A 12,211-nucleotide genomic window follows, 5' to 3' on the forward strand; every position below is an offset into this window, starting at 1 on the left:
TGCAAGCAAGGAGGCTTTTGTTCTGAGGGCATCTGCTACCACATTTTCTTTGCCTGGGCGGTACTTGATTTCAAAATCAAATTCCTGCAGGGTCTGCATCCACTTCTTTGCCTGGGCGCGCGGTACTTGATTTCAAAATCAAGTACCACCTTCTTTGCCTGGGCGCGGTACTTGATTTCAAAATCAAATTCCTGCAGGGTCTACATCCACCTTATTTGGCGCATGTTGAGATCCTTCTGAGTGAAGATCTAGTTTAAGCTCTGATGATCTGTCATCAAAGTGAATCTTTAACCCAGTAGGTAATGTCTCCACAACTTCAGGGCATATACTACTGAAAGTAGTTCCGGGTCGTGGATAGCATAATTCCTCTCATGCGATTTGAGTTTTCGGGATTCATAGGCCACTGCATGACCTTCTTGCATGAGTGCATCTCCCAGGGAAAAACCACTGGCATTAGTTACTACCTCAAAGGGTAGAGAGAAATTTGGCAGCTTTAGAACGGGATTGGTTACCAAGGCGGCGGCGGTCTTCAGCTCACTTTGGCACTTGGCAAACCATTGAAACGGGATATTCTTCTTGAGAAGATTAGTCAGGGGGAAGCCATGAGAGCATACTTTGGTATAAAAATTCTATACCAACTAGTCAATCCCAAGAATCCTCTGACTTCTTTCACTCTCTTTGGTTCAGGCCAATCTATGACTGCTTGGACTTTAGCAAAATCTGGAGAAATTCTATCTTTGGATACCAAAAAGCCCAAGTATTCAACATGGTTGGTAGAGAAAGTGCATTTGCTCTTTTTTACAAAGAGTTGGTGCTTCCTTAGAATCTCAAGAACTTTTCTCACATGAGCTTCATGGTCAACTGCATTTTTTGAGTAAATCAGAATATCATCAAAGAAAACAAGAACAAAATCATCCAAGTATTCTCTAAGAATGTCCTGCATTAATCGATTGAATATAGCTGGGGCATTTGTCAATCCAAACGGCATGACAGTGAATTCATAATGCCCATACCGAGTATTGATGATTGGCTGTCTTTGGGATATCTTGCTCATTAATCCTGATCTGATAATACCCTGATTTGAGATCTATCTTTGTGAAAATCTGGGCTACTCCACTTAGCCTCTCCAGAAGCTCATCAATTCTTGGGATAGGATACTTATTCTTAACTGTCAGCAGCTGATTGAGACCTCTGTAGTCCACACAGAGTCTTAGCGTTCCATCATTCTTTTTCTAAAAGAGAACTGGTGCACCCCAAGGTGAAACACTGGGTCTTACAAACCCTTGTTCTAACAGCTGTCTAAGCTGTTCCTTGAGTTCGATGGCTTCAGGAACTCACATTTTGTATGTGCACAGGGCTACTGGCTGAGCTCCGGGGGTAAATTCTATCACATGATCTACTTCCCGAATTGGAGGCATCTCTGTTAATTCTGTTGGGAATAAATCATCATAATCACTTAACCATTTAGGTTCTTTAGCTTTTAACTTTGAGTCTATTGGATTCATTTTGACAAAATAAATGAGCTGCTTCTTTCTAAGTCCTTTTAGTAACTTAGAAGCCTTTACTAACTGCAGACTTGGGGATCCTGAAATTTCAGTTCCTTGAACTTTATTTCCATGGAGGTCACGGAAGGAAATGGTTCCATTATGATAGTGAATGTCAGCTTGATTTTTATGGAGCCAATCCATTCCAAGGATCCCGTCGAAAACTCCCAAAGGTATAACTCTGAACTGATAGTCAGTTAAATTCCCATCTAGATTGAACTGAATACGATCTGTCTCAAGGTGAGTGAAAAGAATCTTCCCACTTCTGCCAATTCAACTTGCATAGGTTTCCCTGATTTCTGATCTAAGACTAGCTTACGCAAGCATCCAGGGGAAATGAAAGAATGAGTACTGCCTGAATCAATCAAAAGCTTAAAAGGCTTACCCTGATACTCAGCTGGAGTATGAATGACGGAGAATTGACGGTTTGGCCCTTGGTTTTCAATTGCTGCATTAATCTGTCCTCTTTCTTCTTCCACTACTTCTGCTATTGTGACTGCTCTGCTGCAGTCTGAGGCGGAACTCTTTCTCTTTGGCTGCCCCAGTTATGGGAAGGAGTTCTCAGGCTGCTCTGGATAGAGGCAGATGGCTGAGCTGGAGTTCTCCTGGGATTGCCCTGATTTTGACGGGATGGACCCTCATTTGACTGATAGGAAGGGGCTGGTCTCTGCACTCTCGGTCCTTGACTTCCCTGTCCCCTTGATATGGCAGGAGTCAGGCACTCTTTCAGCGCTGGTGACCAAAACCCTTGCATCCAAAACACCGGTTCTCACTTCTGAGCTCATCCCTCTGAATTCTTGAAAGAGGTGGGGATCCTGAGAAAGTGTTCTATGGGAAGGGTCTTCCTTCACTTCTGAATCTTCTAGTATCCTGATTCTGAATTGGGCCTTGCTACCTCTTTGGGGGAGAAAAGTTTGAAGTACTTCTCGGGGTTTGGAATCTTTTAAAGTTAGAGGGTGTAGGCTTTGGCGGGACCTTAACAACAAAGGCTTTGGCAAAGTCTTTTGCCATTCTTACTGCTTCGGCCATTGAGACAGGTTTGGCATTCTTTACTAAGGTGTCCAATGGCTTGTTCATTCCTTGAATGAATTTGGCCATCAGCTGCTCTTCATCCAATTACTGGGAATATTTGAGGAGAAGGAGGGCAAAAGCTTGATGGTACTCTTTAATTGTCTGGCTATCTTACTTTAGTTCCAAGAACTCATTCATTTTAGTTTCAAGGAAGCCCGGAGGACAAAACCTCTTTCTGAGGTAAGCTTTCAGATCGGTCCAGGTCTGGGTATTCCGGTCGAGACGGTTAGTCTCGCAGTGATTCCTCCAAGCGACCCTGGCCGTTTCCACAATCTTTAACCTGGCGAGAGCCATCTTGCTTCTCTCATTGATGCCAGTTACATCAAAGTATTCCTCCATTGCACTACTTCACCTAACTGCTCCCCTTCACCCTTGAAGGGACCAGGTTGGGATCTGTGCAGGGCTTTTCGAATATCCGGATCTAACTCTTCGTCATCGGTTAGAGGATCCGGTTGCCTTGCACGGGCCGCGCGCCTCATGACTTTGACAAAACGAGATTTTAGTCAACTTAACTTTGACAACAGATTTATGATTATTTAATTTTTACGATTTATTCTTTAAACAGATAATTATTTCATCATACATCATGAAACAAGATTTACTCTGATAATTTTACTAACCATATTCACAATCATGAAAACAATTTAGAATTTTTTTGCAAAACATCGTTTATTATCAAAAGTTTTTGACATATACATAGAGCATCACGGCTCCCAAAATCACTGCCTCAATCGTATATACATAAAGAAGTAAAATTGCGAAGGAGACATGCCATGGTACACACGATTCATTACAGAAAGAGGTGCTGTAATTCTACTTCTAGGGATAAAGCAGCTAAGAAGCCTAAAAACTCGGCATGAAATTTTAAAGTTCCTGGGTGAATGATCAAAGAGTTGTACATGCTGAACAAGCCCTAGCCTTATCAGAATCATGCTGAACAAAGCCCTAGCCTTATCAGAATCATGGCTAAGGAAATATTTTGCCTGAGCCTCTGACGCTGACTGGTACTACTGACATTAATACATCGTCCTCCATAGAACCACATATACCAATGTCTCTCAAGAGGATCAGGAAAGTAAAGACTCTCAAAATGACGTGCGAGTCTCACTCTGATTACTCGGGTCGTAGCAGAGTTGATGAGGTGCTCGAATGCAAAGGCTGACATATCCTCACTCGGGGAGAGTTCAAGAATGCCAGATAGATTCAGGGTATCCATCTATAAATTTCCAATTCAATTTATGAGTTTTCAATTTTTGAAGTTCATTCAACATAAATTTAACAAGCGAAAACATTATTTCCCAGATTTACTTTTAAATTTTAAGCAATTTCTGATGCTGTTACGTAAATTTACAACAGCGCTCTGATACCAACTGTGAGATCCCACTGCCCCCTCAGATTCCCGATTGCTGGCAGCGGAAGCAGCTCCCTCTTGCGTGGGGCAGGGTTTTCCACTCGGGGCCTTGCCCTCGAATGTCCGGGCATGAGTAAGCTGGTGGTCATTCCGAAAACCGAAACCAGGAAAATTTCCCATGCCCGAAAAACGGGGATGATTCCACCATTTTGAATTTCTTAACAAATTTTTCTAACGAGGTCAAGATACTGAACTAAACCTTCATCTGAATAAACCAGATAGAAAGAAAACTTTTACAAACTTAACTTGAAGGGATCAACGCTTTTTTCCTAATTGAATTAGGCACAGCCGTTGATCTATTCATTTGAGAAGTCTTCAAGTTATTATTTAACTATTCGAGTTCTAAGCGTACCCTATTAATCAATTTTATTATTAAAACTCTATTGATTCCAGCCATCCGGTTAGCCACCGCCCAACCACTGGAGTTGGTAGAACCAGACAAGTACTCACCCACCCATAATTGAATGCCTTTCTTAACTTTTGCTTTAGAATACAGATACGCACACACTCCTCTTTAAACTTTAATTTATAAAACAATCCATTGACAGATGTCATAACTCAAAATTTCCATTCAATCCTTGTTTCTCACAAAACAGTATCACTCTGGACTCTTCGTTGAGACCAGCAGGTCAGCAACGAGATCCAGTAACAGATTACAATAATTTTCTTGTCATCATACATATATATATCTTCCACGACATACGCATGGGTGTCCTAAGCACCGCGAGCCCGTGCATCGCCTGGTCAGAATCCTCCAGGATCCTCCTTAGGTGTCCTCACACTTCACTCAGGGACCACTTCGTCGGCCCTCGCCCATCGTACCAGAAGCACACCATTTTTCACCATACCCAGGCTGGTCAAGACCTGGGCAGGTTTTTTCCGCGTGAGCCATCTTTTGAACACTCCCCGCCAGATGTTGCAACCGAACTTCCCTTAGAAAACACATATATCAAATGTTCCCTTCACCAGCATTCTGGCATAAGACAGTACTTTAAGAAAACAGGGTTTCTATGCAAGTTTTCAGTTTTGATTTTCTTTTGAATACAATGAGTATATCTTAATTCCGTATCTCAAGACTTCTAGATCACAAGTCTGGATTCCCAAGCAGAATTCTTCGAATTCTGAATTCTTGATCTTCAGATCAAAGTCAAAGGTCTCAACTTAGTTTCAGATTTGGTGGGTGATTTGCGTGTAGATTAGTGAGCTGGTCACATCATATTTTCTTGAAACTGACGAAGGAGTTACATCTTGGTCATAGTCTGATTCAAGGTTTGAGTCTGGAAAGGTTCTCCCTAAACTATCTTTCTCAAAGGGTAATATTTTAATTACTACTTTATTGAATTTCATTCATTGAGTATTTTGCTTAACTGAATTCCAAACTTGTCAATGAATTCCTATGAGAAATAAATTAATCATTTATCTAAAATTCTGACTTCGATAGTTTTTCTCAATTTTCTTATTACCATCCTAGAGAATATGAAACGGTATAATTTTCCTTCACTGAGTATTTACTTATTCATTTTCCAATATTCATGGGATTTAAACATAGGATTAAAGAGACCTCTTATTTTGATATAAAAGTTCTGTATGCATCTATTTATGCATAAAATCCAACTTCTATGGAAATAACACTTTTATATAAAAGAAAAATCTTTTTATGCATCTATTTATGCATTAAAAAATCAATTTTGATGAAAGTAACAATTTCATGAAAAAAAATCTTTTATGCATAAAAGTCAATATTGGTGAAAGCAACACTTTTGCAATAAAAAAAATTCTTTTATGCATCATTTTATGCATAAAAATCAATATTGATGAAAGTAACACTTTTATAGTAAAACAAAATTCTTTTATGCATCTATTTATGCATAAAAATCAATATTGGTGAAAGCAACACTTTTATAATTAAAAAAATCTTTTATGCATCTATTTATGCATAAAAATCAATATTGATGAAAGTAACACTTTTATAATAATATAAAAAAAATCTTTTATGCATCTATTTATGCATAAAAATCAATATTGATGAAAGTAACACTTTTATAATAAAAAAATTTCTTTTATGTATCTATTTATGCATAAAAATCAATATTGATGAAAGTAACACTTTTATAATAAAAAATTTCTTTTATGCATCTATTTATGCATAAAAATCAATATTGATAAATATAACACTTTTATAATAAAAACAAATTCTTTTATGCATCTATTTATGCATAAAAGTCAATATTGATGAAAGTAACACTTTTATAACAAAAACAATTATCCAATATACATCTTTCTATGTATAGAATTTAAATATAATGAAAATCACTCTTTTATAATAATAAAAAATAATCAATATGCATCTTTCTATGGATAGAATTTAAATCTAATGAAAATCACTCTTTTATAATTAAAAAAAATCAATATGCATCTTTCTATGCATAGAAAATCTAATGAAAATCATTCTTTTATAATTAAAAATAATAATCAATATGCATCTTTCTATGCATAGAATTTAAATCTAATGAAAATCACTCTTTTATAATAATAAAAATAATCAATATGCATCTTTCTATGCATAGAATTTAAATATAATAAAAATCACTTTTTTATAAAATAATAAAAATAATCAATATGCATCTTTCTATGCATAGAATTTAATTTTAATGAAAATAACACTTTTATAATAAAAATATTTCTACTATGCATTTTTTTATGCCTAGAATGAAAATAACACTTTTAGAATACACAAATGATGGGGATTACTCTTTTTGAATAATAAAAGATAAAATTTATTTCATAAAATTTTCTGTCACAAAATTTCAAAACATTTTGCCATAACCTCCTTTGTATGGCTGACCATTTTTTAATTTTTCCTAACCTTAAATTACTTAAAAAGTATCCCCAAATGGTTTAAAGCATTCTAAACTAATCAAATTCCACTTTTAAAAGAGAAACAATATGAAAAGTTTAATTCTAACAATTTGATTACTTAAATAGGATAAAGAAAGGCTGAATTTAAGAATGAAGAGAGGGGGAAAGCCTTTCCAACAAGGCATAGCATCAATTTATCATTTTAAAGATAACAAAAATTAGAAAACCATTAAAAGAATAAAGAAAAAGTAGGATTTCTAACTTACATGAATTTCTGGGAGCTTTCCTTTGGCTTGATGGTTTGAGGGATCTACTCTTGTTTGCAACAAGAGTGGCCACCAATTCTTTAGAAGAGGGAATGGTAAAAAACTAATGAATTATTAATAAATTCACAGTTTTTGGCTCTAGGTAGGAGTAGAGTAACAATGCATAAAACACTATTAAGCTTCAACAAAGGGGGAGGCTTCTAATTATAGGAGTGGCCACCAATTCTTTAGAAGAGGGAATGGTAAAAAAACTAATGAATTATTAATAAATTCACAGTTTTTGGCTCTAGGTAGGAGTAGAGTAACAATGCATAAAACACTATTAAGCTTCAACAAAGGGGGAGGCTTCAACAAAGGGGGAGGCTTCTAATTATAGGAAAAAGTGAGCTTCTAACCAAACAAACTGATTCTAAAATTTTCTAGATCATAGAAGTGCAATGGATAGCGCATGGAGAAGGGAGAGAGCTCAAACAAAGCAATGTGGTACCGTTGCAATAGATAGTCTGAATCTACAGGAAGTAAAGGGCAACTGCATCATCCAAGAAGACTTCCAGAAGGGATTTCTTGCCAAAACAAGAACAATAAAATCAAGAACCTGTGAGAAACCAAGAGAGAGAGAGCACCAGAAGCTTCAAAACAAAAGGGAGGAAGACCAAGAAGAAGAAGAAGAACTAGTAACTGAGGGAAGGATATCTCTCAAATACCTAAAGTTCAAGGGCAAGAGTGAGGAGGATCCAGATGCTCACATCTTCACCTTCAAGACCACATTCTTGGCCACTCGAGCTCCATTGCTACAAAAGAAAAATTACTTTTTGTGATAACTTTGGGTGGCAAGGCCACCAGCTAGTATACACAACATGGTCTAGAGAACTTCTAGACATTTGAGGAATTGAAGAAAGCTTTCTTGAAAACATTCAAGAAAGATAAGACCATCATAGAAGTATTGGAGAAGCTACAGAGGCTCACTCAGAAGAAGAGGCCAACAGAAGACTATGTAGCAAAATTTCGAGTATTGGTAATTTGTCTGGATCAGTCCAACAAACTTGCCCCAGCCACACTAAGTCAGTGGTTTGTGAGAGGACTTGGGGAAAAGCTCCACACGGCCAGCCTCGTATGATCTACACACCCTCACCATTGAACAAGTAGTGGCAGGAGCAACCAGAGCTGAAGGGATCTTGAAGCGGACAAGCAAAGATCCCAAAAAGAAAACAAGGACAAAAGAAAGAAGAAAGAGGATTCCAAGTTGGATTCTGAAGATGACACCTTAGAATTGGATTCTAGTTAAGAGTCAGATGCCAATGAGCAAAAGCCCCAAAAAAAGAAAGAAGAAAGAGGATTCCAAGTTGGATTCTAAAGATGACACCTTAGAATTGGATTCTAGTTAAGAGTCAAATGCCAATGAGCAAAAGCCCCAAAAAAAGAAAGGCAAGAAGTAGGCAGGAGACGTTCAAGAAGAACTAAGGGCCGCCCTTGCTAAGATTGTTGAAGGACATGCAGGATCTGGACTTAGACTGGATGTCTGTTGCACAAGGTGTAGAAACTAGGGTCATACGAAGGAGGAGTGCCAATTGAAAAGCCTGTATGCACTATGCGCGAATGGAGCAACCACACTGCACACACTTGTTTTTACAACTTTGGAATAGGAATTCGAGAGTGATGGAAAGGCAGCAGCACCATCAGCTGCATGAGTCCCAGTTGCATGTGTCAACCAAGTCCCCCCCACAAGGCCTCAAAACAACAGACCCTATGAACGAGGAGGTGGAAGGTTTGGGCAAAGGGGAGTTGGCATCATATCTTCTACTGTAATACCTTAACGCATAGAAAGAATAACTATCCTATTTTGTAGCGTCATTAGTAGAAACTGCAGAGAGTGAGGCCACAAAGGGAGACAAACCCAGCAAGAAAACTGATGCAATAGTAAATATGGTAAAAGTGGAACAATGGGAAGGTAAACAAGAGGAAAAGCGACTAGGGATGATGGCGGTGACAAGATCCCAAGGGCTTGTCAAGACGGTGATAGGCCAGAATTTTGACCCAGAACAAAAGCAAAAGCTAGAATAGTGGGCAGGGCAGTAGAGGGTCCAAGAGGAAATCATCAAGTTGGTGCAAAGTGCCCAAGAGATGGTGTGGACAATGCAAGAAAGCCCGCTCCTAAGTGAGCATGTTGACAAGAATTGTGAGGTCCCCGCCCGCCCCCTCCGGGGCTCCTGTCGGCGGCGGCGGAAGCGGCGTCGGCCTCTCACGTGGGTCGGGGGTCCTGCACACTCAGGGCATCGCCCGCATATGTCCGGGAGGATGAGAGGCTAGCCCGGGGGGTGGTCCCTCCGAGACCGGGGGCTCGGAAGACTCCCCTCGCCCCCGGAAGGCAAGGGTGATTCCACCAGAAAGGGAAAAATCTTTTAACTACTAGGAGATTACTCTAACAAGTCAAGTCTTGACTAAATTAAACTGATTTGACCGAACCTGAAGTCACATGGTCAGATCAAGAAGAGACTTGCACTTGGTCCATGGAATCACTGCTTTTTTTCTCATTTTCGAGGCACAGCCGATGATCCCTTCCCATAGAACAAGGTCTTCTCAGGATTTAAACTGATTAACGTAACTAATCGTATCTAGTTGTTTCTCAGGAATCCTCCCATCCAGCCTATCCGGCCCATGGGTTAGCCAACCACCCGCCGACCCCACTGAATTGGTGGGATTCCTTTATAAAGATTTGATTGGGTTTTTTTTTGCCCGGGTACCGAGGAAAAGAGTTCCCAGGCCCCCTAGCCGGCGATTCATGCAAAAATCAAATAGGCATACCACATACACACCCAATATGAAATTGCCATTTATAACAGATTTGACTGGCTTTAAGACAATCCTTGAATAAAATCATAATATTTTCGATCATCATTTTCCAAAATTCCAAGTCCATTGTATTACAAAAATGCATCCTCTGAACTCTCCGTTGAAGACTCGCTGGCCAACCAATGAGATCCAGTATCAAATTTTTGTTCCCAAAAACCTTTCCTTTTTATCCAATCAGATATCTTCCTTGACGTACGCCTGGGTGTCCTAGCAACCGTGAGTCCGTGCATCACCTGGTTAGAACCCTCTAGGATCCTCCTTAGGTGTCCTAGCACTTCACTCAGGGATCGCTTCGTCGGTCCTCGCCCATCGCACACTTCCTTTCTAGAGCTACCCCAACTAGCTTTTTTATTCAAACTTTTGCAGTGAAAGACTAACCTTAGAACTGTCCTCTACCTTCCTACTCCTCTACCTGGCATACCATTCCCCAACAAGATATCGACAAAAGTGTCGGGTGTCCAGTCAAGACCCGAAACTTACGTGGTTTCAGATTTGTTATGTACACATTATATGTGCATATACTAGGAGGCTAACCCACCCTAGGCATGGGAGCATGGGAACATGCTCTAGTGGGGCAAGGGTTAGGTCTAACCTTGGGTGGTTGAGGTTAGGGTCAGGCAACCAAGGGTCAAACATGGAAATGGAGAGTCAAGAGTCACTTGAGGGCCCTCCTATATAATAGGGGCATGGGGAACTCTCAAGGGATGTTCTCTTATGTGGAGCATTGTGTCTACTCTCTTGCCATTTCATGCTAGAGCTATGTGCTAGTGGAGTGAAGCCATATCTCTTGGTGGTATGGGACACCAAGGTAAGGTATCAGGTACTTCATTGTATTCATGTGTGACCCTTGGTTTCCTGACCCTAACCTCAACCCAAGGTTAGACCTAACCCTTTCCCCACTAGAGCATGTTCCCACGCTCCCATTTTTACATGCCTAGGGTGGGTTAGCCTCCTAGTATATGCACATATCATGTGCACATAACAGGATCACCTAGTCGGCTCCGAAAGAGAGGCGACTATTGCAATTGTGCCCAATGCAAGAAACCAACACTAAGACGTTGAGCTACCCATCTGGCTAAGCTCGGGGAGTTAATCACAATTGCAAGCAGGTTAGTTCTTGGGTCTATTATGAATTTGGACAGGAGTCCACATCTAGATAGGAATACACTTATGCAAAATAGACAAAGCTATGCAAAGTGGAACATAAATAAGACAAAGACCAACCCATGTGTCTATTAAGAGACTAAGGTTATGTAGAAGGGTGAGAGAAGGGTGTGAGTGTGAATGGACTTGAGGTCCACTTGTTCTCCTATTTAAAGGTGAGGCCATGAGGCATGTTGTATGAGAGCAAGGCCTAGTTGTATGTATAAGCAACTTAATAAGCAAGATATTATTCTTGTACTTTTTGAGTCTCTCCTCTCCACACACTTGATCTAACATAAGCACCACGTTTTCTCATCATGGTATCTAGAGCTTAGGTGATTTGAACCACTTGTGGTGTAGATTAGGTCAAAAATATCCATTTTTTCCTTATCTTTCTTGTGTGGAGCTCAACCCCCAACCATTGGAGGCCTTCCACAAGCTTGTAGAGGACTCATCACTCCACGATTTCTTCATGAAAAATGTAGAGGAGGCTCACGCGCAGCTGGTCGTACAGCTAATTTACTGAATCATCTCTTCTACGCGGCGCCATTACATCTGCAGCAACTCGGCGTCTGTATTCTGCTCTGCAGCCTTGGCCGTACAGCCATTCGCCGGCTGTAGGCCATCATTTGGCAAGGTGTAAGAGGGCTATGGTAGCCCATGGAGTGGACACCCTACAGCTCTAACTAGAGCTCCAAATGTTCACGAACGCGCCGGTTGGAAGCAAAAGTTCAGGCGCCGTTTTCTCTTCTTCACCTCAAGCTCTCCATTAAAGCTTGTTTTTTGGGTTTTGTTGCTCTAATCAACTACTCCCTTCCTCTAATCACTCAAGTGTGAGTGTGAATGAGTATTGCTGATCTGTATCTTGATTTTGAAGTGGCTCTCATCCACATGAGGTAGCCATAAGCCTCATGCCCGTCAAGCTTCAACATCAACATCAATTTTTAAGCTTTAAAAGTGATTAAGTGTGCTTCTAAGCACTAATTATGTTATTTAACACTAATTACTCTATTAATCCAGCAAAAGGAAAGTGTTCTTAAACACTAATAGTGTTATTAAACACTAAT

The sequence above is a fragment of the Cibotium barometz genome, chromosome 19 (assembly GCF_041138505.1).
Source record: "Cibotium barometz isolate CiBa-2024 chromosome 19, ASM4113850v1, whole genome shotgun sequence".
Lineage (NCBI taxonomy): Eukaryota > Viridiplantae > Streptophyta > Polypodiopsida > Cyatheales > Cibotiaceae > Cibotium > Cibotium barometz.